The sequence below is a fragment of the Siphateles boraxobius genome, unplaced genomic scaffold, assembly GCF_051911475.1.
Source record: "Siphateles boraxobius isolate OS27281-9 unplaced genomic scaffold, OSU_SipBor_1 19, whole genome shotgun sequence".
Lineage (NCBI taxonomy): Eukaryota > Metazoa > Chordata > Actinopteri > Cypriniformes > Leuciscidae > Siphateles > Siphateles boraxobius.
In genome coordinates, this window is record NW_027508799.1 from 652,683 (window position 1) to 674,094 (window position 21,412).

General features: G+C 42.1%; 1 long non-coding RNA gene and 5 other non-coding genes across 6 annotated transcripts; 5 read left to right on the forward strand and 1 right to left on the reverse strand.

Moving 5' to 3' along the window:
* The first annotated feature begins 3,564 nt into the window (after positions 1 to 3,564).
* On the forward strand, positions 3,565 to 3,636 carry trnaq-cug (transfer RNA glutamine (anticodon CUG)). Its single transcript has one exon. It is a non-coding gene; the product is annotated as a tRNA-Gln (tRNA).
* A 2,867-nt stretch (positions 3,637 to 6,503) lies between these two features.
* Positions 6,504 to 6,575, forward strand: trnap-agg (transfer RNA proline (anticodon AGG)). The gene has a single exon. It is a non-coding gene; the product is annotated as a tRNA-Pro (tRNA).
* A 9,239-nt stretch (positions 6,576 to 15,814) lies between these two features.
* On the forward strand, positions 15,815 to 15,886 carry trnap-agg (transfer RNA proline (anticodon AGG)). The gene has a single exon. It is a non-coding gene; the product is annotated as a tRNA-Pro (tRNA).
* An 88-nt stretch (positions 15,887 to 15,974) lies between these two features.
* On the forward strand, positions 15,975 to 16,048 carry trnai-aau (transfer RNA isoleucine (anticodon AAU)). The gene has a single exon. It is a non-coding gene; the product is annotated as a tRNA-Ile (tRNA).
* A 242-nt stretch (positions 16,049 to 16,290) lies between these two features.
* On the forward strand, positions 16,291 to 16,362 carry trnaq-uug (transfer RNA glutamine (anticodon UUG)). Its single transcript has one exon. It is a non-coding gene; the product is annotated as a tRNA-Gln (tRNA).
* A 3,144-nt stretch (positions 16,363 to 19,506) lies between these two features.
* LOC143741456 (uncharacterized) lies at positions 19,507 to 20,739 on the reverse strand. The gene is made up of 2 exons (XR_013205047.1): positions 20,204 to 20,739; positions 19,507 to 19,810 (listed from the first exon to the last, which is right to left on the reverse strand). It is a non-coding gene; the product is annotated as an uncharacterized LOC143741456 (long non-coding RNA).
* Between the last annotated feature and the right edge of the window lie 673 nt (positions 20,740 to 21,412).

Sequence of the window (21,412 nt, forward strand, 5' to 3'; positions counted from 1 at the left end):
AGGATACTCTGGGAGTTCCACTTCTGAACCATGAACGGATCCAGCAGATATGGAAAGAACAGCGGAAGCATGTACAGTGTATCCAAGACCCAGAGCACTTTCCGCTCTACATAAAGAAGGGGACACTGAAGAAAGGCGGTGTGGAGCTGTGCTGCTACAGGTGTGCTCGAGGCTCTACCTCCTTGGAGTCATTCCACCTCCACCTGAACCGTTTTATTCCAGGTATTACATACATATGGATTAGTAATTTTTCTGTAAAAAAATATAAGCACTGTAACTGCTTCCATTACGTTAAATTAATGTCACATTAATAAATGTCACACTTTTACAGTTCTTTTCTGATGTCATAAAAGCATTGACAAAGCTGTCTTGCCTCACAAATCACTAATAACTCTGGTTATAATGACAATCATTTTTTTATGTAATTACATAACTCTATTACATGTAACCAGCTACTTCATAGCACCTCATGTGTAGTAAATATATTGTACATATGTGACATATAAAACCCTTTTTTTTTTTTTTTTTTTTTACTTTTAGGAACCAGTGCCAGTGATGCGCATTTTCAAGCCTATCTCCTTGAGGGCTTGATGTGTTGGAATGATGACCGGATGGAAGATGCCATAAAAGGAGCGTCCTCCATCCGGTCATATGGCAGTGCCATGAGAGAGGTTGTGGACCAGCTTAGCCAGACAGTCTTTGGGAAGCCCTGGGATGAGCGCTATCGCCCTCCTGGAGCATATACAGGCAAGACATTCATTAATTTGTTATTTTGTAATACTCTACTAAGTATCAATTTAGCCTTAAATGTACTAGACAAAATATTAAGACATTTTTTTCCCCTTTTATTCTCGTAGGTGAATTGCTAAGAATAGAGTACCTTTACAGCCAAATTGGCAAAACACTGACTCCAGTGCTCCAGAACCCAGAGGATGAAGACAGGCTGGTGGAGGAAATTGATGACCAAGACCTGCAAGATGAGGGGTTTGAGGAAGAGATCACGGAGGACATCACAGTTCCAGTGCTGTACGAGAATGACCCCTGCCATGATCTCGCAAACAGCCCCTCATCTTTGCCTCAGCCTCAGTCCCCAGCATCACCGGCTGATGTATCAATGGCTGACGTGTCACTGGCTGAGCCATCCACATCAACTAGAGAAGGACACCAACTTGCCCCTGCCCCTTCAGTGTTGTCACAGCCATCTGACACTGGAAGCAGTTTCTCCGACGAGGCTCAGGTAAAACACTTTAAGGGCTTTATTTAATTTCAATCTCGTTTTATTCCACATATATTAACATTAATCTGAATTTACTAGGGAGCAGTAATTGGGCCCGATGGCATTGCTGGGTGGGACAAGGTCCAGGATATGGCTGGTTACCTGGTTGGTCTTCGTGTGGCTCCTTACCTCACTGACCTGCAGGTGACAGAGGCCATTCAGCTGTGGACAGCTCTCCATGACATAGACAAACAGCGGGTCAACTATCAGCCTCGACATCAGCCTCAGCTGACACATGGACGCTTTAAGGCACCAAAGCGGTCCGGAGTCACACCGGGTGTGGAGAGTGTAAAACGGTGTCTGATTGGACATCCCGGGGGACCAGCACAGTGGCCCAGCACCAGCCGCTTGGTTGAGGCCATTTGTACAAAGCTGTGTGCTTTACACAAGTCGCCGACCAAGAAGGCTGGAGTTTGCCGCCCCAGGTGGTCTAAAATCCTCTCGGATTACCACCACATCCGAGAGCTGGTGCTTAACAATCGCAGGCTGATGGATGAAACAATGATCCAGCTGTTTGAGCTAAACCAGAAGACACTCATTCAGTGGTAAGCAAGGCACATTATTTTCTTCAAATTAACTGAATACTTTTTTAAACATATAATACATGTAATTTATTTTCAGGTTTCAACGGCAATAGAAAAAACAGGAAATGTGTGTCCTCGCTCAGGGACTGACTCCACCTGACCCAATTGCTGTGGCTGATACGCAGCTTCCTCCACCGAGGGAAAAATTGGATGAAGCGGCATCGACCTCACGCCCAAAACATACATTTACCCTTCCGCCAAATCGAGAAGGACAGGCTCCTCTTCTGCGACCAGGTCGACGGCCTGCTGCTGCCACCACCATGGTGTGCCCCATTGCACCTGCCCCCACAGCATCAGGAGTTGTGCAGCCCATTTCAGCACCTGGGTCATTGTCACTAGTCCTTAACCCAGACATGACCGTGTCAATGGTGATTCCACCTTCTGGTGCTTCAACATCCGGTGCAGGCCCAGCTCCACCTGCTCCTGTGTCTGCTGCTCCTGTTTCCCGTTACACCCAGAGGAACAGGCGCCGGCGGGCCCAGGAGACGGAAAGCGGAGTCCATAAGAGGAAGTATGTGCGAGGGGTAACCTTTAACATGTGCAGCAAATGTGGGCAGCCCAAAACCAAAGAGTTTTATATATGTGAGATGTATATATGTGTGTTTGTGTCTGTGTACTCATTTCATTATTTGTGTGTATTCATTTTAATATTTGTTTTTTTACATTTAAAGTGTCAATTAAATATTTGTGTATTCATTTTAATAAAACATTTTAAGTGTCATTGAAATATTTGTGTGTATTCATTTTAATAAAACATTTAAAGTGTCTTAAAGTAATCTAATAAATCATATCAATCAAATCATATCCCTCACAAAAAACACACATATTTGAAGAAACATTTTTATTCATTTTATTCAATCATAAACAACATGTAATATGCATTTTTTTTAAATAATATACACAAAAAAAACATTTAATAAAACATTTGAAGTGTCTTAAAACAAATCTGATAAATCATGTCAATCAAATCATATCCCTCCATTTTTATTCATTTTATTAAATAATCAACAACATGTAATGTGCAATATTTAAAAATAATAATAATACACACAAAAAAATATAAATCAATATAATGATGTCATAGATAAATGAAGACGCAGGCGCAGTTGATCACACGCAGAACAGGGGTTCGAATCCAGCCCGCGGAGGGTGACTTGTTTCAAATGTGACTAAAACTCCTTCATAACGCACAGGAATATAGCCCTAATAATGTTGCAGGGGAAATTTGTGGGCAAATTCTCGTTTTTCGCGTCTTTTTGGCTTGTGTGGGGGGGCGCTCTCAAAGACAAAGACGATCCCTAGCACGTGTGCAGGTGCTGCAGCGTGATTTCCAATGACCACAAAAAAACAGGCGGCATTTCCTCTGTGCTGGCAACTTTGCACTGGCTACCTTTTAATTGTAGATTTAATCAAAAAATTGCGCTTTGAATCCAGCAATCCGAGTTCAAATCTCGGTGAAACCTTTTTAGGTTCTTTGCGGAAGGGAGGGAAAAAACAGAGGTGATGCGCAACTGCTGACGTGGCGGTGAAATTGGCACTCTCAAACCGAGTCGGAATTGGGGAAACATGGGCTTAAAAAGCAAAGGCTTCATTTGCTCCTTGCTATCGTGCTTCTGGACTCAATGACTTAAATCCTTGCTATCGTGCTTCTGGACTCAATGACTTAAATCTCTGCTGCTCATGGGAAAAGTTGACACACGCCAAGGTTCCATGGTGTAATGGTTAGCACTCTGGGCTCTGAATCCAGCGATCCGAGTTCAAATTTCGGTGGGACCTGCTTTTGCCAGGAATGTGTGCAGTACCTCGTTCGAAAAAACTTTTTCGGCAGCACTGAGCCGCAAGAGCTCATCTAGGTAGTGCCCCTTGAAGTGGGGCGTAAAAAGGATGGACAGCACTGGAGAATGCAGGCATCGATCCCACTACCTCTCGCTTGCGCCTACTGCTTCCTACCGATTGAGCCAAAGTAAGCCCAAAGTAAGCCCACGTGAGCCAGTTGTGTTTCTCTGCTGTGGCTTACTTTTGACCAATCGCGTTCTCTCCTGTGGCTTACTTTTGACCAATCGTGTTTCTCTCCTGTGGCTTACTTTTGACCAATCGCCTTTCTCTCCTGTGGCTTACTTTTGACCAATCGCGTTTCTCTCCTGGCTCTGCTCCTGTGGCTTACTTTTGACCAATCGGCGACCGCTGTTATTATCGTCATCTTTGCAATCTTTGCAACAGGTAAGTCTATTCTTCACGACTCTATAATCGATCATTATTTATTCATAAACAGTGTTTGTTTTTAGACAATTAAACATGGCAATAAAGCCAGCTAGCGTGTAATAGCACACATTTTCTTCTGTACATGTGAACCTGCAACTTTACCATGATATACAGTTAAAAACATGTCACTACTGTCAAGATAATTAGCCGACCGCTAATTAAGCTATATCCTCCTTAAACCATTTTTTTGTTGTTGTTAATTTAGTATTTTTTGTGTCATTCATTACATTATTTTGAGCACAAGAAGATTTTTACTAAAACCTTTTAAAAAAAAAGTTTAATTCATATATGTTATACTATACTATGTTATACACCAGTATAAATATTTATGTTATCTTTTTAAATACTATGTTATACATATTTAAAAAGACATGAATAGGCAAAAACAAGTGTTTTTTGTTTCAACAAATGATTCTCAACTATGTTATAAAAGATATACCAAAACGATTTGATATACCATTTTAAGTTTTAGATCTGTTTGATGATCATATTATTATGAATTGTCATAAACGCCTTTATGTTATATTTGGTGTTTCTTAGTAATCTCTGCCACAAAAGCTAAACAAAACAAAACGATTTAAGCATGGCATGATACCAGCAAGATTGTACCAAGAAGTGTTATTTATTTTCTTATTAATAAGTTCATCACACTATTTACAATTTGTACACAAGGCAATTCAAAGTGATTCACAGTTGTATAAAAAACAATAATGCTTATGCTCATAATAATAATAATAATATTCATTAATTATTATAATATTATAATAATTAATTACATAAAAAGAAATGCTGTAGTAAAATACTTTCAGTTGGAATATGACAGCTATGTAACATTCTGTTTATGCCTGTGTCCTTTCAGATTATGTATGCATACCCGGTTTTACGAAGAACCTCTGAGGGTCGACTCCTTATGGGGCCAACTGAGGAGGCCAATAGGAGGAAGATCGTGTTGGCAGGGAGGGCCAGGTGTAAGGAGGAGGTCCTGGCTGAGGCCACTGCCTTTGTGAGGCAGAATGGAGGGAATCCTGGAGACCAGTTATTGGTTCTGGCTCACTGCAAGATCCAGTTTGGGAAACACCAGGGTCAGATTTTCCTGTGGCTGCTGGAGAACTCACTGGGGTATGCCTGCTATCTGGTCAGCAGCATTTTGGGGGAGGAGGAGAGGGACAACCCGCTGTCGGACAACAAACACCTGTTCCTCAGATACACCTCGCAGATCAGGGAGGTAGGCGAGGCTGTGGAGGTGTATCATATAAAACAGGCCATGCTGCAGGAGGCCCAGAGGACAGGAGACTCTGGATGTCTGATGGTGGAGTTTGGGGATTGTAAGGGTAGGTCAATGAAGGAGGTGTATGAGGACCCAAGCAAGGAGGCCCAGGCTCTCATCACCTACCTGAAGAAGGCAAAGGCCAGGCCTAACACCAATATGGCCCTTTTCAAAGCATACGTGCTGAAGAGGCAGGCTCCAGCCCACGTGCCCACCACCACTGTGCCCACTGCATCTGTCCTCACTGCTGCTGTGCCCACTGCCACTGTGTCTGTTCCTCCTCCACCTACTGCCACTAAGAACAGGCCACTGCTGGCGACCAATGTGAAGGCCCTGTTGGCGCGGGGGAAGCATTTATTTGCTTCACAGCTGGCACAAAAGATTTTGTCTCCAGCCAAACCCTGTAAGTGGGTAAGTTTTTTTCTTTTTTCTCCAGCCACTGCAGGCTCGAGAGGCCCTGCTCCTGCCCCGGCTCGTACTACTGCCCCTGCTCCTGCCCCTTATCCTGCTCCTCCAGCATTGTGGACCCCTGGCCAGGTGTACCAGTCGCCTGCAGAGCTTCCTGTCCACTGGAAAGATTAACTCCCATCTTTCCAGCAAGGCCTTCAACCCCTGTCCCTCTGCACCAGGACCATCCTCACTACAGCCACCCACAGGACTGCAGCGCCCTGCCCAGCCTCCTCTGCAGTCTCCTACTCTGCGCCCTGCCCAGCCTCCTCTGCAGTCTCCTCCTCTGCGCCCTGCCCAGCCTCCTCTGCAGTCTCCTCCTGTGCCCTGCCCAGCCTCCTCTGCAGTCTCCTCCTCTGCGCCCTGCTCAGCCTCCTCTGCAGTCTCCTCCACAGCCTTCTGTCCAGCCAAGTGCTGCCTCTGCTCCTGCAACATCAACTGGGTCCAGTGTTGCAGACCAGGCTCCTGTAAGTAAGCTTCTCATTATTCGTGTGCAGGTCCTGCAGCGTGATTTCCAATGACCACAAAAAAAGAGGCCGCATTTCCTCTGTGCTGGAAACTTTGCACCGGCTACCTTTTAATTTTAGATTTAATCAAAAAATTGCGCTTTAAGCCATGGAAGCTGAAATGTTTCCGGCCCGGCAGCAGCAAGGAGGATGTAGGTTTCGGCTCGTTGGTCTAGGGGTATGATTCTCGCTTAGGGTGCGAGAGGTCCCGGGTTCAAATCCCGGACGAGCCCATTATTAGGCTTTGCTTTTAATTTCTTCAGCCTGATTAGGGCAACCAGGATATTTATATCCCGGGTTTCGGCAGAGGAACCACGTCCGCCTCTTTTAGTCTACCTGATTCCACCTAGCCTCATCGCTATCTGCCTCTCAGACAGCCAGCTGTCAGGAAGTGTTAGTTCCATGGTGTAATGGTTAGCACTTTGGGCTTTGAATCCAGCGATCCAAGTTCCAATCACGGTAGAACCTTTTCAGGTTCTTTGCGGAAGGGTGGGAAAAAACAGAGGTGATGCGCAACTGCTGACGTGGCAGTGAAATTGGCACTCTCAAACAGAGTCGGAATTGGGAAAACATGGGCTTAAAGAGCAAAGGCTTCATTTGCTCCTTGCTATCGTGCTTTTGGACTCAATGACTTAAATCTCTTCTGCTCATGGGAAAAGTTGACACACGCCAAGGTTCCACGGTGTAATGGTTAGCACTCTGGGCTCTGAATTCAGCGATCCGAGTTCAAATCTTGGTGGGACCTGCTTTTGCCAGGAATGTGTGCAGTACCTCGTTCGAAAAAACTTTTTCGGCAGCACTGAGCCGCAAGAGCTCATCTAGGTAGTGCCCCTTGAAGGGGGGCGTAAAAAGGATGGACAGCACTGGAGAATGCAGGCATCGATCCCACTACCTCTCGCTTGCGCCTACTGCTTCCTACCGATTGAGCCAAAGTAAGCCCAAAGTAAGCCCACGTGAGCCAATCGTGTTTCTCTGCTGTGGCTTACTTTTGACCAATCGCGTTCTCTCCTGTGGCTTACTTTTGACCAATCGTGTTTCTCTCATGTGGCTTACTTTTGACCAATCGCCTTTCTCTCCTGTGGCTTACTTTTGACCAATCGCGTTTCTCTCCTGGCTCTGCTCCTGTGGCTTACTTTTGACCAATCGGCGACCGCTATTATTAGGCAAGGCAAGGCAAGTTTATTTATATAGCACATTTCCTACACAATGGTAATTCAAAGTGCTTTACATAGAAGAAATTAAAATAATCAAAAGAAATCAGAATAATTAAAACAGTTTGGAATAAAAGATAAAATACAGAAATAATCAAATGAAATCAGAATAATTAAAACATAAAATAAAATACAGTGCAAACAGTCGGACGAACAGTGGCACAGTGCTCATTCAGTAAATGCACAGTTAAACAGATGTGTTTTGAGTCTGGATTTGAATGTGACTACTGTAGGAGCACATCTGATCTCTTCTGGAAGCTGGTTCCAGCTGCGGCTGGCATAGTAGCTAAAAGCAGACTCGCCATGCTTAGAGTGAACCCTTGGTATTTCTAGCCGATGTGATCCTAATGATCTGAGTGATCTGTTGGGTTTATATTCACTGAGCATATCTGCAATGTATTGAGGTCCTAGGCCATTGAATGATTTATATACCAGTAATAATACTTTAAAATCAATCCTAAATGTAACTGGCAGCCAGTGTAAAGACCTGAGGACTGGTGTGATGTGTTCATATTTTCTGGTTCTGCTCAGAATCCTAGCAGCAGCGTTCTGTATGAGCTGCAACTGTCTTATGGTCTTTTTGGGAAGGCCAGTGAGAAGTCCATTACAATAATCCACCCTACTGGTGATGAAAGCATGCACAAGTTTTTCTAAGTCTTGACTGGAAACAAAGCATCTAATTCTTGCAATATTTTTCAGGTGATAATATGCTGATTTAGTTATTGCTTTGACATGACTACTGAAACTAAGGTCTGACTCTAGAGACACACCCAGATTCCTGACTAAATTTTTAGTTGTTTGACCCCTAGACTGAAGGTATGCGTTCACCTTGAGAACTTCATCTTTGTTTCCAAACGCAATGACTTCAGTTTTGTCTTTGTTTAACTGAAGAAAGTTTTGGCACATCCAATTGTTTACTTCATCAATGCATTGGCAAAGGGAGTCAATGGGGCTGTAATCGTTAGGCGATAGGGATAAGTAGAGCTGTGTGTCGTCTGCATAGCTATGGTAAGCCATTTGGTTCTTTCTCATTATTTGGCTCATTGGGAGCATGTACAGGTTGAATAGGAGTGGCGCAAGAATTGAGCCTTGAGGGACTCCACATGTCATGGATGTCCACTCAGACTTATGGTCTCCTATACTCACATAATAACCTCTGCCTCCTAAGTATGACCTGAACCATTTTAGGACTATCCCAGAAAGCCCGACCCAGTTTTCCAGCCTGTCAAGAAGTATTTTGTGATCGACAGTGTCAAATGCAGCACTGAGGTCGAGTAGTACCAGCACTGATAATTTGCCTGTATCAGTATTTAAGCGAATATCATTTATTATCTTTATGAGCGCGGCCTCTGTACTGTGGTGCGGTCGGAAACCAGATTGAAAATGGTCAAAAAATTGTATCCATTCGAGCTTAAGAATTTGTTCAGCTGATTGAAGACAACTTTTTCAATGATCTTGCCTATGAAAGGAAGATTTGATATCGGTCTATAGTTGTTTAATATGGTCTTATCCAGATTGCTCTTTTTCAGGAGGGGCTTGACGACAGCAGTTTTCAGGGAGGTCGGAAAACTCCCAGAGAGAAGTGAGGCATTTACCACTTCCAGGAGATCTGCTTCTAAGCTGTGTAACACATTTTTGAAAAAAGATGTGGGAAGTGCGTCAAGGGCGCAGGTTGATGTTTTTAGTTGCTGTACGGTTTCTTCCAAAATTTTGCCATCAATTTCTTCGAAATCAGACATAGTGGCTACTTTCTCGTGCTGTTGTCTGATCTGCCTGACCCCAGCGCAACTCAAGGATGAGCTGATCACCTTTCTGATATTATTGATTTTCTCAGAGAAGAAAGAAGTAAACTCACTGCACTTTCTCACTGAGAGCATTTCACTGGGAATCTGGCTTGGGGGGGTTGTCAGTCTCTCTACAGTAGCAAAAAGAGTGCGCGTGTTGTTTATATTGCTGTTTATAATATTCGAGAAAAAGTCTGTCTAGCTTTGCTTAGTTCCTTATTGAAAGCATGGATGCTGTCTTTGTAGATGTTATAATGGACTACAAGTTTTGTCTTCCGCCACATGCGCTCTGCTTTTCTGCATTGTCTTTTCATATTTTGCACTGCTGTTGAGTTTCTCCAAGGTGCTTTTTGTCTGCCACTCTTCTTCCTGACTTTCACAGGAGCAATATCATCAATTACACTCTTAACTTTTGAGTTAAAAGAATCAAGGAGAAAATCAACAGAGTCAGCAGATATGCTTGGTGTTAAAGATATAGCCTTCATAAATAGTACACTAGTGTTCTCATTTAAGCATCTCTTCTTGACAGACACAGATCTAGCTTCAATGGCAGGAGAGATCAATATATCAAAGAAAATACAAAAATGATCAGACAGTGCTACATCCTTAATAACAATTGATGAAATGTTTAGACCCTTACTGATAAGTAAATCTAGAGTGTGTCCACGATTATGTGTGGGTCCATGTACATGCTGAGTCAGATCAAAAGTTTTTAAAACAGTTTTGATTTATTTTGCCATATTGTTTTCTGCATTATCTATGTGAATATTAAAATCTCCAGCAATGGCAAAGCAGTCAAACTCTGAGGAAATTGTTGATAAAAGTTCTGTTAAGTTCTCAGCAAAAGCTGGAGAGTATTTTGGAGGCCTGTAAACAATGATAAGTAAAATGCGTGGAGCACCTTTTAACACAATACCCGGATACTCGAAAGACGGGTAATTCCCAAATGATATTTGCTTACATTGATAGACATCTTTATAAAGAGCAGCTAAACCTCCGCCTCTTCTGACAGCTCTGCAGACACTCATACAAGTAAAGTTAGGAGGGGCTGTTTCATTGAGGACTGCTGCACTGCAACTTTCTTCTAGCCAAGTTTCATTTAGCAACATAAAATCCAGGTTGTATGTGGTTATTAAGTCGTTGACTAAAAGTGATTTATTTTTAAGTGAGCGGATGTTTAAAAGTGCTAACTTAACAGTCTTACTTTTTGTCCCTACAGCAATCTTGGTATGTCGTTTAATAGGCACCAGATTAGATGGGTTTGCTGTACGGCTTTTGAAGGCCTTAGACTTTCTATCATGTATTCGAACAGCAATAGAAAAAGATACAGGCACACTGGGTTCCCGCTTGTTCTGTAAACATTTGAGAAAGTTATTGTTATCATAGCGGGGACCCGACACATATCACTGAGAGCTGGTATCAGTTGTTTTTGGTTCACCTTCGAGCCGCTGGAGGAGGGTGTGGGCCCTGGCACTGTGGCAGAGGCCGAAGAGCTCTCACAGGAGGAGGGGGAGGAGGAGGAGGAGGGGGAGGGGGAGGGGGAGGGCGAGCTGGGCCCGCAGGCTTTGGTGGTTGTGGGGCCTGGCGTTTTTTGGTTGGTATCTGGGGGCTCGCAGCAAAAGAGTGGGATAGTCTAGTTCCAGCATGCACCAGTTGTTCCATTTTCTCTGAGAAGCACAGAAGTGGAGATGCTGGAGAGAGTGATAATGTTTCCGGTGAGAGGGATTTTTGCTCTGGTGTTATTGGAGGCTGTAATATGCTGTCCTGGTTTCCCTGGCTGTTTTCCAGAAAGTCGTCTATGGGTGCTGTATCTTGGAGCAGTGCTGGTATGTCACAGTCTGTCTGTGGTGAGCTCTGTGGGCAGGGCTCAGCTGAGATTGTGTCCGTGAGCAGAGGTTGTTGTGGCTGAGTGGTGTTATCACTGTCCTTGTGTGATGTGTCAACCGCATGTCCATTCAGGTGCTGAAGTGAAATCCTGTGGTCATTCATACTGTATCCAGGTGTGTGTGTGCCATTCAGGTTGAGTGGATTGGCACACATTGCAGAAGGATGACGGAGGGAGAAGTAGATATTGTCCTTTAGCACTCTTGAACCAAGTTTGTTTGGGTGGTGGCCATCCTGTTGAAACAGTTGCCTCTGACTCCAGAAAAGATTGAAGTTGTCAATAAAGTTCACTCCTTTTATATTGCAGGTTTTTTGCAGCCATGTATTAAGCCCAAGCAACCGTGAAAACCTGTTTGTTCCTCTTGCTGGGAGTGGTCCACTGATGAATGTTTGAACTTTCAGTCTTTTAAGTGTTTCAAAAAGTTCATTGAAATCCTTTTTAAGAAGTTCCGACTGCTCTTTATGAATATCATTCTTCCCCACATGAATGATGAGTCGATTTGCAGTCTTATGTTTCATCAGAATGTTCTGAAGTTCCCTGTTTACATCAGAAGTTGTTGCTTGTGGAAGGCAGCACTTTGTTGTATCCCTGCTATTAATGTTTCTGATTACGGAGTCGCCCACTATCAGAGTCCTGGGCTCGGCTGCACTGTGAGCTGAGTGCCGCTGTCTGCTCGACCTTGAGCCCCAGTTAGCATCAGTGTTAGCTACTGGCTGATTCTGTCTGTGTGCGATCACATTCATCAAATTTGGGGATTCCTCATTCATTAATACTTCAAATCTGTTCTCAAGATGTATAGGCGGTGGTAGGAGACCAGTGTTTGCAGTCCTTGTCAGAGCCGTATCTGGGGTAGAGGATGCTACTGCAGTAATATGTGATGCTCGTGACAATCTGATGTCTCGAGTGCCTTTGGGTCTCGCACCCTGTTTGTGCCATCGATTAGTAAAACGATCGGCTTGTTTCTCTACACTCAGTATGGCCTGTCGAGAAGCACTAGATTCATGGGACTCACCGGCTGTATGCTGAGGACGTCCATGACGAAGCTCTGTCGTGTGTTCCGTCTGGTTTGGTGGTCCCACAATTAACTTTGTTTCAAGAATTGCAATCCTTTGTAAAAGTCTGTGGCAGTTGGAGCAGCAAGTAGATTCCAGAGGAGGCATTTTCTTATCCTTATGAATGTAGGCAGTTGTGTTTTCTCTTCCCCGGAATGTAAGCTTTCAGTGGGAGGCTGGTCGAATAAAATAATTCTGCTTTTTTTTGTAGTAATCCAAGCGTTTGAGCACTGTGCTGATTTGCTGAAGTTAAAATTAGGTGATAAAAGGAGATAAATTATAGAAATATAAAAGCGATAGAGCAAAGCGCGGAGCAGTAAGCGAGAGCGTCCGAACAGTAGCTGAGCAGGAAGTAGTCGTCATCAGTAGTAATTATCGTCATCTTTGCAACAGGTAAGTCTATTCTTCACGACTGTATAATCGATCATTATTTATTCATAAACAGTGTTTGTTTTTAGACAATTAAACATGCCAATAAAGCTAGCTAGCGTGTAATAGCACACGTTTTCCTCTGTACATGTGAACCTGCAACTTTACCATGATATACAGTAAAAAACATGCCACTACTGTCAAGATAATTAGCCGACCGCTAATAAGCTATATCCTCCTTAAACCATTTTTTTTGTTGTTGTTAATTTAGTATTTTTTTGTGTCATTCATTACATTATTTTGAGCACAAGAAGATTTTTACTAAAACCTTTTAAAAAAAAAGTTTAATTCATATATGTTATACTATACTATGTTATACACCAGTATACATATTTATGTTATCTTTTTAAATACTATGTTATACATATTTAAAAAGACATGAATAGGCAAAAACAAGTGTTTTTTTGTTTCAACAAATGATTCTCAACTATGTTATAAAAGATATACCAAAACGATTTGATATACCATTTTAAGTTTTAGATCTGTTTGATGATCATATTATTATGAATTGTCATAAACGCCTTTATGTTATATTTGGTGTTTCTTAGTAATCTCTGCCACAAAAGCTAAACAAAACTAAACGATTTAAGCATGGCATGATACCAGCAAGATTGTACCAAGAAGTGTTATTTATTTTCTTATTAATAAGTTCATCACACTATTTACAATTTGTACACAAGGCAATTCAAAGTGATTCACAGTTGTATAAAAAACAATAATGCTTATGCTCATAATAATAATAATAATATTCATTAATTATTATAATATTATAATAATTAATTACATAAAAAAGAAATGCTGTAGTAAAATACTTTCAGTTGGAATATGACAGCTATGTAACGTTCTGTATATGCCTGTGTCCTTTCAGATTATGTATGCATACCCGGTTTTACGAAGAACCTCCGAGGGTCGACTCCTTATGTGGCCAACTGAGGAGGCCAATAGGAGGAAGATCGTGTTGGCAGGGAGGGCCAGGTGTAAGGAGGAGGTCCTGGCTGAGGCCACTGCCTTTGTGAGGCAGAATGGAGGGAATCCTGGAGACCAGTTCCTGGTTCTGGCTCACTGCAAGATCCAGTTTGGGAAACACCAGGGTCAGATTTTCCTGTGGCTGCTGGAGAACTCACTGGGGTATGCCTGCTATCTGGTCAGCAGCATTTTGGGGGAGGAGGAGAGGGACAACCCGTTGTCGGACAACAAACACCTGTTCCTCAGATACACCTCGCAGATCAGGGAGGTAGGCGAGGCTGTGGAGGTGTATCATATAAAACAGGCCATGCTGCAGGAGGCCCAGAGGACAGGAGACTCTGGATGTCTGATGGTGGAGTTTGGGGATTTTAAGGGTAGGTCAATGAAGGAGGTGTATGAGGACCCAAGCAAGGAGGCCCAGGCTCTCATCACCTACCTGAAGAAGGCAAAGGCCAGGCCTAACACCAATATGGCCCTTTTCAAAGCATACGTGCTGAAGAGGCAGGCTCCAGCCCCTTGCCCACCACCACTGTGCCCACTGCATCTGTCCTCACTGCTGCTGTGCCCACTGCCACTGTGTCTGTTCCTCCTCCACCTACTGCCACTAAGAACAGGCCACTGCTGGCGACCAATGTGAAGGCCCTGTTGGCGCGGGGGAAGCATTTATTTGCTTCACAGCTGGCACAAAAGATTTTGGCTCCAGCCAAACCCTGTAAGTGATTTGCAAGCTTTAAAATCATTACAGTATATATTATGCAGTATATATGTCTAACGAAAATACGTGTTCAACAGCTGCAGGACCACGTGTACATCCTGCGTCTGAGTCCGCAGCCCGGAGACAGCTCTTTACATGTGGTGAGTATCACTTAACGCATACAAGTGTGTTGGTGACATGTGCTTAGTGTTTTATGTTATTTTACAGACTCTGCTGCTACGGATTTTTTTGAGGAGGAAGATGACCTGGAGATGGCAACTGTAGCCTCGCAAGCTGAGGAACAACTTCCTCAAGGTATGTAAATCTTAAACAATATTTTACAAACAATTACAAATAAAACAAAACAGTATTTTTTAAATGACATATTATTTTATTTCACAACACAGAGGAATGGCACTTCTCAGGTGTCAATCTACATTCACTCTTTGAGTGAACATCCTCAAAGGAAAAAAGACAATTTAAAGGTGTATGTAAAAAGGTTTTATTTCATTTTTTATCGTAATCACTGACTAAAGCTCATTCTTGTCATCTCACACTCCCCTTGGAATAAGTGGCTGTTGTAGTGTTTGGTCTGCTTCGCTTCACACTTGGCTGATCCCATCTTTTTTTCTTCTTGTATTTCTTCTAATGGGACTTGGATGAAAAACAGGATGATTTTCACTGCTTCCTGCCATCTTTTCATCATCATGTCATCTCTCTACTAATCATACATGCTTTGCAGTAAACCTTGTAATCGCAGTAGCTGTCCAGCAGAGCTGAGAAAGTCATGCAGTGAAAGTCTAAAACAATAAGATAATTTTGTTGTGTTTTTTTACGCTCCAGCCACTGCAGGCTCGAGAGGCCCTGCTCCTGCCCCAGCTCGTGCTACTGCCCCTGCTCCTGCCCCTTATCCTGCTCCTCCAGCATTGTGGACCCCTGCCCAGGTGTCCCAGTCGCCTGCAGAGCTTCCTGTCCACTGGAAAGAGCAACTCCCATCTTTCCAGCAAGGCCTTCAACCCCTGTCCCTCTGCACCAGGACCATCCTCACTACAGCCACCCACAGGACTGCAGCGCCCTGCCCAGCCTCCTCTGCAGTCTCCTCCTCTGCGCCCTGCCTAGCCTCCTCTGCAGTCTCCTCCTCTGCGCCCTGCTCAGCCTCCTCTGCAGTCTCCTCCACAGCCTTCTGTCCAGCCAAGTGTTGCCTCTGCTCCTGCAACATCAACTGGGTCCAGTGTTGCAGACCAGGCTCCTGTAAGTAAGCTTCTCATTATTCGTGTGCAGGTGCTGCAGCGTGATTTCCAATGACCACAAAAAAAGAGGCCGCATTTCCTCTGTGCTGGAAACTTTGCACTGGCTACCTTTTAATTGTAGATTTAATCAAAAAATTGAGCTTTAAGCCATGCAAGCTGAAATGTTTGCGGCCCGGCAGCAGCAGGGGCGATGTATGTTTCGGCTCGTTGGTCTAGGGGTATGATTCTTGCTTAGGGTGCGAGGGGTCCCGGGTTCAAATCCCGGACGAGCCCATTATTAGGCTTTTCTTTTAATCTCTTCGGCCTGATTAGGGCAACCAGGATATTTCTGAGAAATTGGGGATAAAATGTGCCAGAGAGAGGCCGGTTAGCTCAGTTGGTTAGAGCGTGGTGCTAATAACGCCAAGGTCACGGGTTCGATCCCCGTACGGGCCACTCATTTTCACTCTGGGACCTTCGCTCTGCTCTTCTCGAAAATGATGGGCGGTCTCCCAGACATCCCTGCTGGCTAAACCATACAAGTACCTGGCCGAAATAGCTCAGTTGGGAGACCGTTTGACTGAAGATCTGAAGGTCCCTGGTTCAATCCTGGGTTTCGGCAGAGGAACCACGTCTACCTGATTCCACCTAGCCTCATCGCTATCTGCCTCTCAGACAGCCAGCTAACAGAGTGTGTTGGTTCCATGGTGTAATGGTTAGCACTCTGGGCTTTGAATCCAGCGATCCGAGTTCAAATCTCGGTGGAATCTTTTTAGGTTCTTTGCGGAAGGGAGGGAAAAAACAGAGGTGATGCGCAACGGCTGACATGGCAGTGAAATTGACACTCTCAAACCGAGTCGGAATTGGGGAAACATGGGCTTAAAAAGCAAAGGCTTCATTTGCTCCTTGCTATCTTGCTTCTGGACTCAATTGCTGCGTTCCAAACCGCATACTTCCCTACTATATAGTATGGGAAAAAGAGTAGGCGAGCAAAAAAAGTAAGTTCGAATCCTCACTATTCATAAAAGAGTAGGCGAGAATTACCTGGTTGACGTACTAATTATCGCGAGATTTGGACGATAGTGCGTTCCAATATGCCTACTTTCCTACTATATAGTAGGCGAAAACAGTACGTGAAAGAAGCAGTACGTTCGAAACATCAGTATTCCTAAAAGAGTAGGCGAGAAGTTCCCGGATGATCTCCTGCTTTCGCCCAGACATTTGAGTGCTTTTCAGCTTGTACTCATCTATCCCAGTAGGCCACGCGAGAGCATACGTCATTATCAAACATCACGGAGATCAGCGACGCCGGGGGTTTTCAAATGTGAGTAAACACGGTTCCTTATGTGTTAAACTACAATAGAGTAGACGTTTTAACTGTTGAAGGTGTAAAGTAGTTAGACAGTATAGTATAGTTGTGATTTTGCTGTAAAAACATGTTTTGTATAGCTAGCTAACAGGGGAGCTCTAAGCACATGTAACGTCTCTAAAGTGGATTTACATAACCATATACATCTTAAACACGCTTATTTAAAATGTCTATTTACATCTGAAAGGAAAATATTGTAAGTATTGACATATTGCAGATGAGCACATCACAACATGAAAAAGACATCTGAGTGATGTATGTGTGGCATTATCATAGGATAGGATAACGTTAATTCACTGTTGTCAACACTGTTGACATTAGACTAATGTGCTGTAAATAAGTTAAATAAACAAATCTATAAAGTAACTAAACATGTTTTTATTCAGACTGGTGTGAGCACTGAGGATGAGGAGCCCAGAGCTGAATCCTGGAAACGGTGCCATGGATGAGACTGTCATAAGATCTCTCCATCTGCCCTTATCGCCTCAGATTGTGATGCGCAGAGCAGCAACAAGCTCCGGCACGAAGGCACGGTCACCTCTGGTGAATTCATCAGAATAAAGCCGCAGAATGGGAACCGCTGTGTTGAGATGGCAGTAGGATGTGGGCTTCAGCGCCCAAATACATGCTTGTAGTTTGAATAAAGATTTGTTTCATGTGCATGCATTTGTTTATTGTGTGATGGTTACTTTTATTTGTTCTTTTACTCATTTACTCATGTTTCTTATTGTTGTCAGTATATAAAATATAATTATTTAATGTATGCATTAATTCATTGCTTGACTGACAATTGAGATGTTCACGTGTATTCATCCATAACTCATATGACAAAACAAATTACATTTTGCTTGTTTTATTAAATTATATCATTTTTAGTATATAAAAAAAGTAATATACTTAAGTATTGGTCAGCATTTAATATTATTTTGTTTAAGTTTTGGGGTGGGCTAACAATGCAATTCATTCTGAGGTAATATTAATTTTTTATGAGCGATACTTGCATTTTTCGAGCATAAAGTCAACAGTTTCTCCAAAGGAGATCTTCGAGCAGCGGCCCGTCTCCTTGTGCACTGCAGACAGTAAACGCAGAGGAAAACTGTTCTAGGTTGTGCTGTCGAGTTACTGATGTTATGAAGTGTTAGTGCACCTGTCGCTCATATAATTTAAACTTATAAACTTATTACATAAAGATCATGGAAAGATACTAGTTGTATCTAACAATGAACAATCATAATGACAAAACAGAAAACATAAAGATCATTGGTTTGTGTACATCATAATATGATATTTATACACAGGAAAAAAGAACAATAACAAGGCTAAATATCTTTAAATATAAATAGTTCTTCATAATACATTAAAAAATAGTTTTGTTGTTATTGTCTGAGGGATGAAACGAGAGGTAAATTCATCAAGAAAAGAGGAAAACTTGAAGGAGAAACTTTTTGGGTATAAAATAAAGAAATTAACAACATATTCAAGAGATGTTTACAGATAGATGAATTAAACGTGTCGTTCATCTTTTAAGTTGTTGCGCTTGTGATAACGTGTCGTAGGTCACATGATAGCATCAACATGGCGGATGATGTCCGGATCGCATTCATAGGCTGCGTCCGAAACCGCATACTTCCCTACTATGTAGTAGGGAAAAAGCAGTAGGCGAGCGAATAAGTATGTCCGAATCCTTAGTATCCATAAAAGAGTAGGCGAGAATTACCAGAGTGACATACTAATTATCGCGAGATTCGGGCTCACGTATACTTATAGTGCGTCCGAATATTCCTACTTTCCTACTATATAGTAGGCGAAAACAGTATTTGAAAGGAGTAGTATGTCCGAAACCTCAGTACTCATAAAAGAGTAGGCGAGAAGTTCCCGGATGGCTTACTGCTTCAGCCCAGATTCTGAAGCAACCATCGACGGATACTTTTCTATCCCAGGAGGCCACGGGAGAGGATACATCATTATCCAACATTACGATCAGCGACGCGGGTGTTTTCAAATGTGAGTAAACACGGTTCCTTGTGTTAAAACGTGTTGAAATACAGAAGACTAGAGTAAACTGTCGAATTGTTGAAGGTTTAAAGACGTTAGACAGTATAGTATAGTTGTGATTTTGCTGTAAAAACACGTTATTGTGTATTGCTATCAGGAGAGCTCCAGTAAGCACACATCTCCAAAGTAGATGTACATAAACCATATACCTCTTAAAGATGCTTATTTTAAATGTCTATTTACATCTGACAGGAAAATCTTCTATAAGTATTGCAGATGAGCACATCACAACATGAAATAGACATCTGATGTATGTGTGCTATTTTAGAATTTACTGTTGGGGCAACACTGTTTACATTAGATAAATGTGCTGTAAGTAAGGTAAATACACAAATCTATAAAGTAACTAAACATGTTATCTATTTTATTTGTCCATTAGTACTGTTGATAAATTTAGGAACATTTGGGGGAGAGGAGAGTGGCTCATGAAGCTGAATGCTGCATCAAAGGCTTTGAATGAGTATACTACAGAAATGAATAACAAAATCTATTTAAATCTTAAGTTGTAGTTTATTTTAATTATTGTAATTTCAAACACAGTTATTACAGCACTTTTCTCATTCGGATCTGAAATGTCTGCAGACTGGTGTGAGCACTGAGGATGGAGAGCCCGGAGCTGAATCCTGGAAATGGTGCCATGGATGAGACCCTCCATCACTCCACCGGCCCTTATCGCCTCAGAACAACCTCCGGCACGGAGGCACGGTCACCTGGTGGTCAGCTGATTCATCAGAATAAAGCCACAGAATGAGAACCGCTGTGTGGAGATGGCAGTAGGATGTGGGGTTCAGCGCCTGTAAATACATGCTTGTAGTTTGAATAAAGCTTTGTTTGTGTTGTTGACTTGTATATGGATTTGTTTATTCTGATGGTTACTTTTATTCATTATTTTACTTATCCATGTTTCTTATTGTTGTTGTCAGTAAATAAAATACAATTATTTAATATATTTATGCTTTAATTCATTGCTTGACTATAACTGTATTTACTGCATTTATCTAGTGTGTATTCATGCATATGTCATATGACAAAACAAATTACATTTTGCTTGTTTTTACTAAAATATACAATTTTCAGTAAAAACAAGTTTTGGTCAGCATTTATCATTATTATTGTGTAAGTTTTGGGGTGGGCTAGCGATGCAATTCATTCTGGGGTAATCTTGTTTTTTAAGGAGTGATACTTACATTTTTCTAGTATAAAAATCAACAGTCTTCTCCAAAGGTGAGATCTTCGAGCAGTCGTGTGCTGTGAGCAATGTGCAGACATTACAAACGCTGAGGAAAACTGTTCTAGGTATGGCTGTCGAGTTACTGATGTTATGAGGTGTTAGTGCACCTGTCGCTCATATCATTTTTTATTGCAGAACTTATAGTTACATACAAGATCAGGATGAACAATCATAATGACAGAAAACATAAATATGGGTTTGCATCCATCATAATATGATATTATATACACAGGAAAAAAAGAACAATGACAAGTTTAAATATCTTTGAATAATAGCGGTACAAACAAACTGATGTTGTTGTTGTTATTTATAATCCAGAGGGATGAAACATTCAACAAGAAAAAGAGGAAAACATAAAGGACAGCCCTTAGGGGCCCAAAAGGGCTTTTTGCTTGTGGGTGAACATTTTGGATTTAAAATAAAGAAATTAAAAACATATTCAAGAGATGACGATTTAGGTTTTTTGTAATGAAAAATTATATATTTAAGGTGTTATATATAAGTATTAATATATATATATATATATATATATATATATATATATATATATATATATATATATATGTATATATATATATATATAGCATATTTAAACTGTGGGTCACATAAGAAGCGTTACAAATAAGAACTTAAATCGACCCTAAATGTATTGGTTATACTACAATCACAAAATAAGCAGGTTTAATCAATATCAAGATATTACAGAGATTAATTAAACGTGTCGTTCATATCTTTTAAGTTGTTGCACTTGTGATAACGCGTCGTAGGTCACATGATAACGTCAACATGGCAGATGTCCGGTTCGCATTCATACTAAACGAGATTTGGCTATAAAGTACCTACTCTTTTAGCGCTCGTTAAGTAAGTACTTATTGAAATTAAGTACCTACTCATTGAGTATGCGGTTTCGGACGCAGCCATACTCAACGAGATTTGGCTATAAAGTACCTACTCTTTTAGCGCTCGTTAAGTAAGTACTCATTGAAATTAAGTACCTACTCATTGAGTATGCGGTTTGGAACGCAGCCAATGACTTAAATCTCTGCTGCTCATGGGAAAAGTTGACACACGCCAAGGTTCCATGGTGTCATGGTTAGCACTCTGCGCTCTGAATCCAGCGATCCGAGTTCAAATCTCGGTGGGACCTGCTTTTGCCAGGAATACG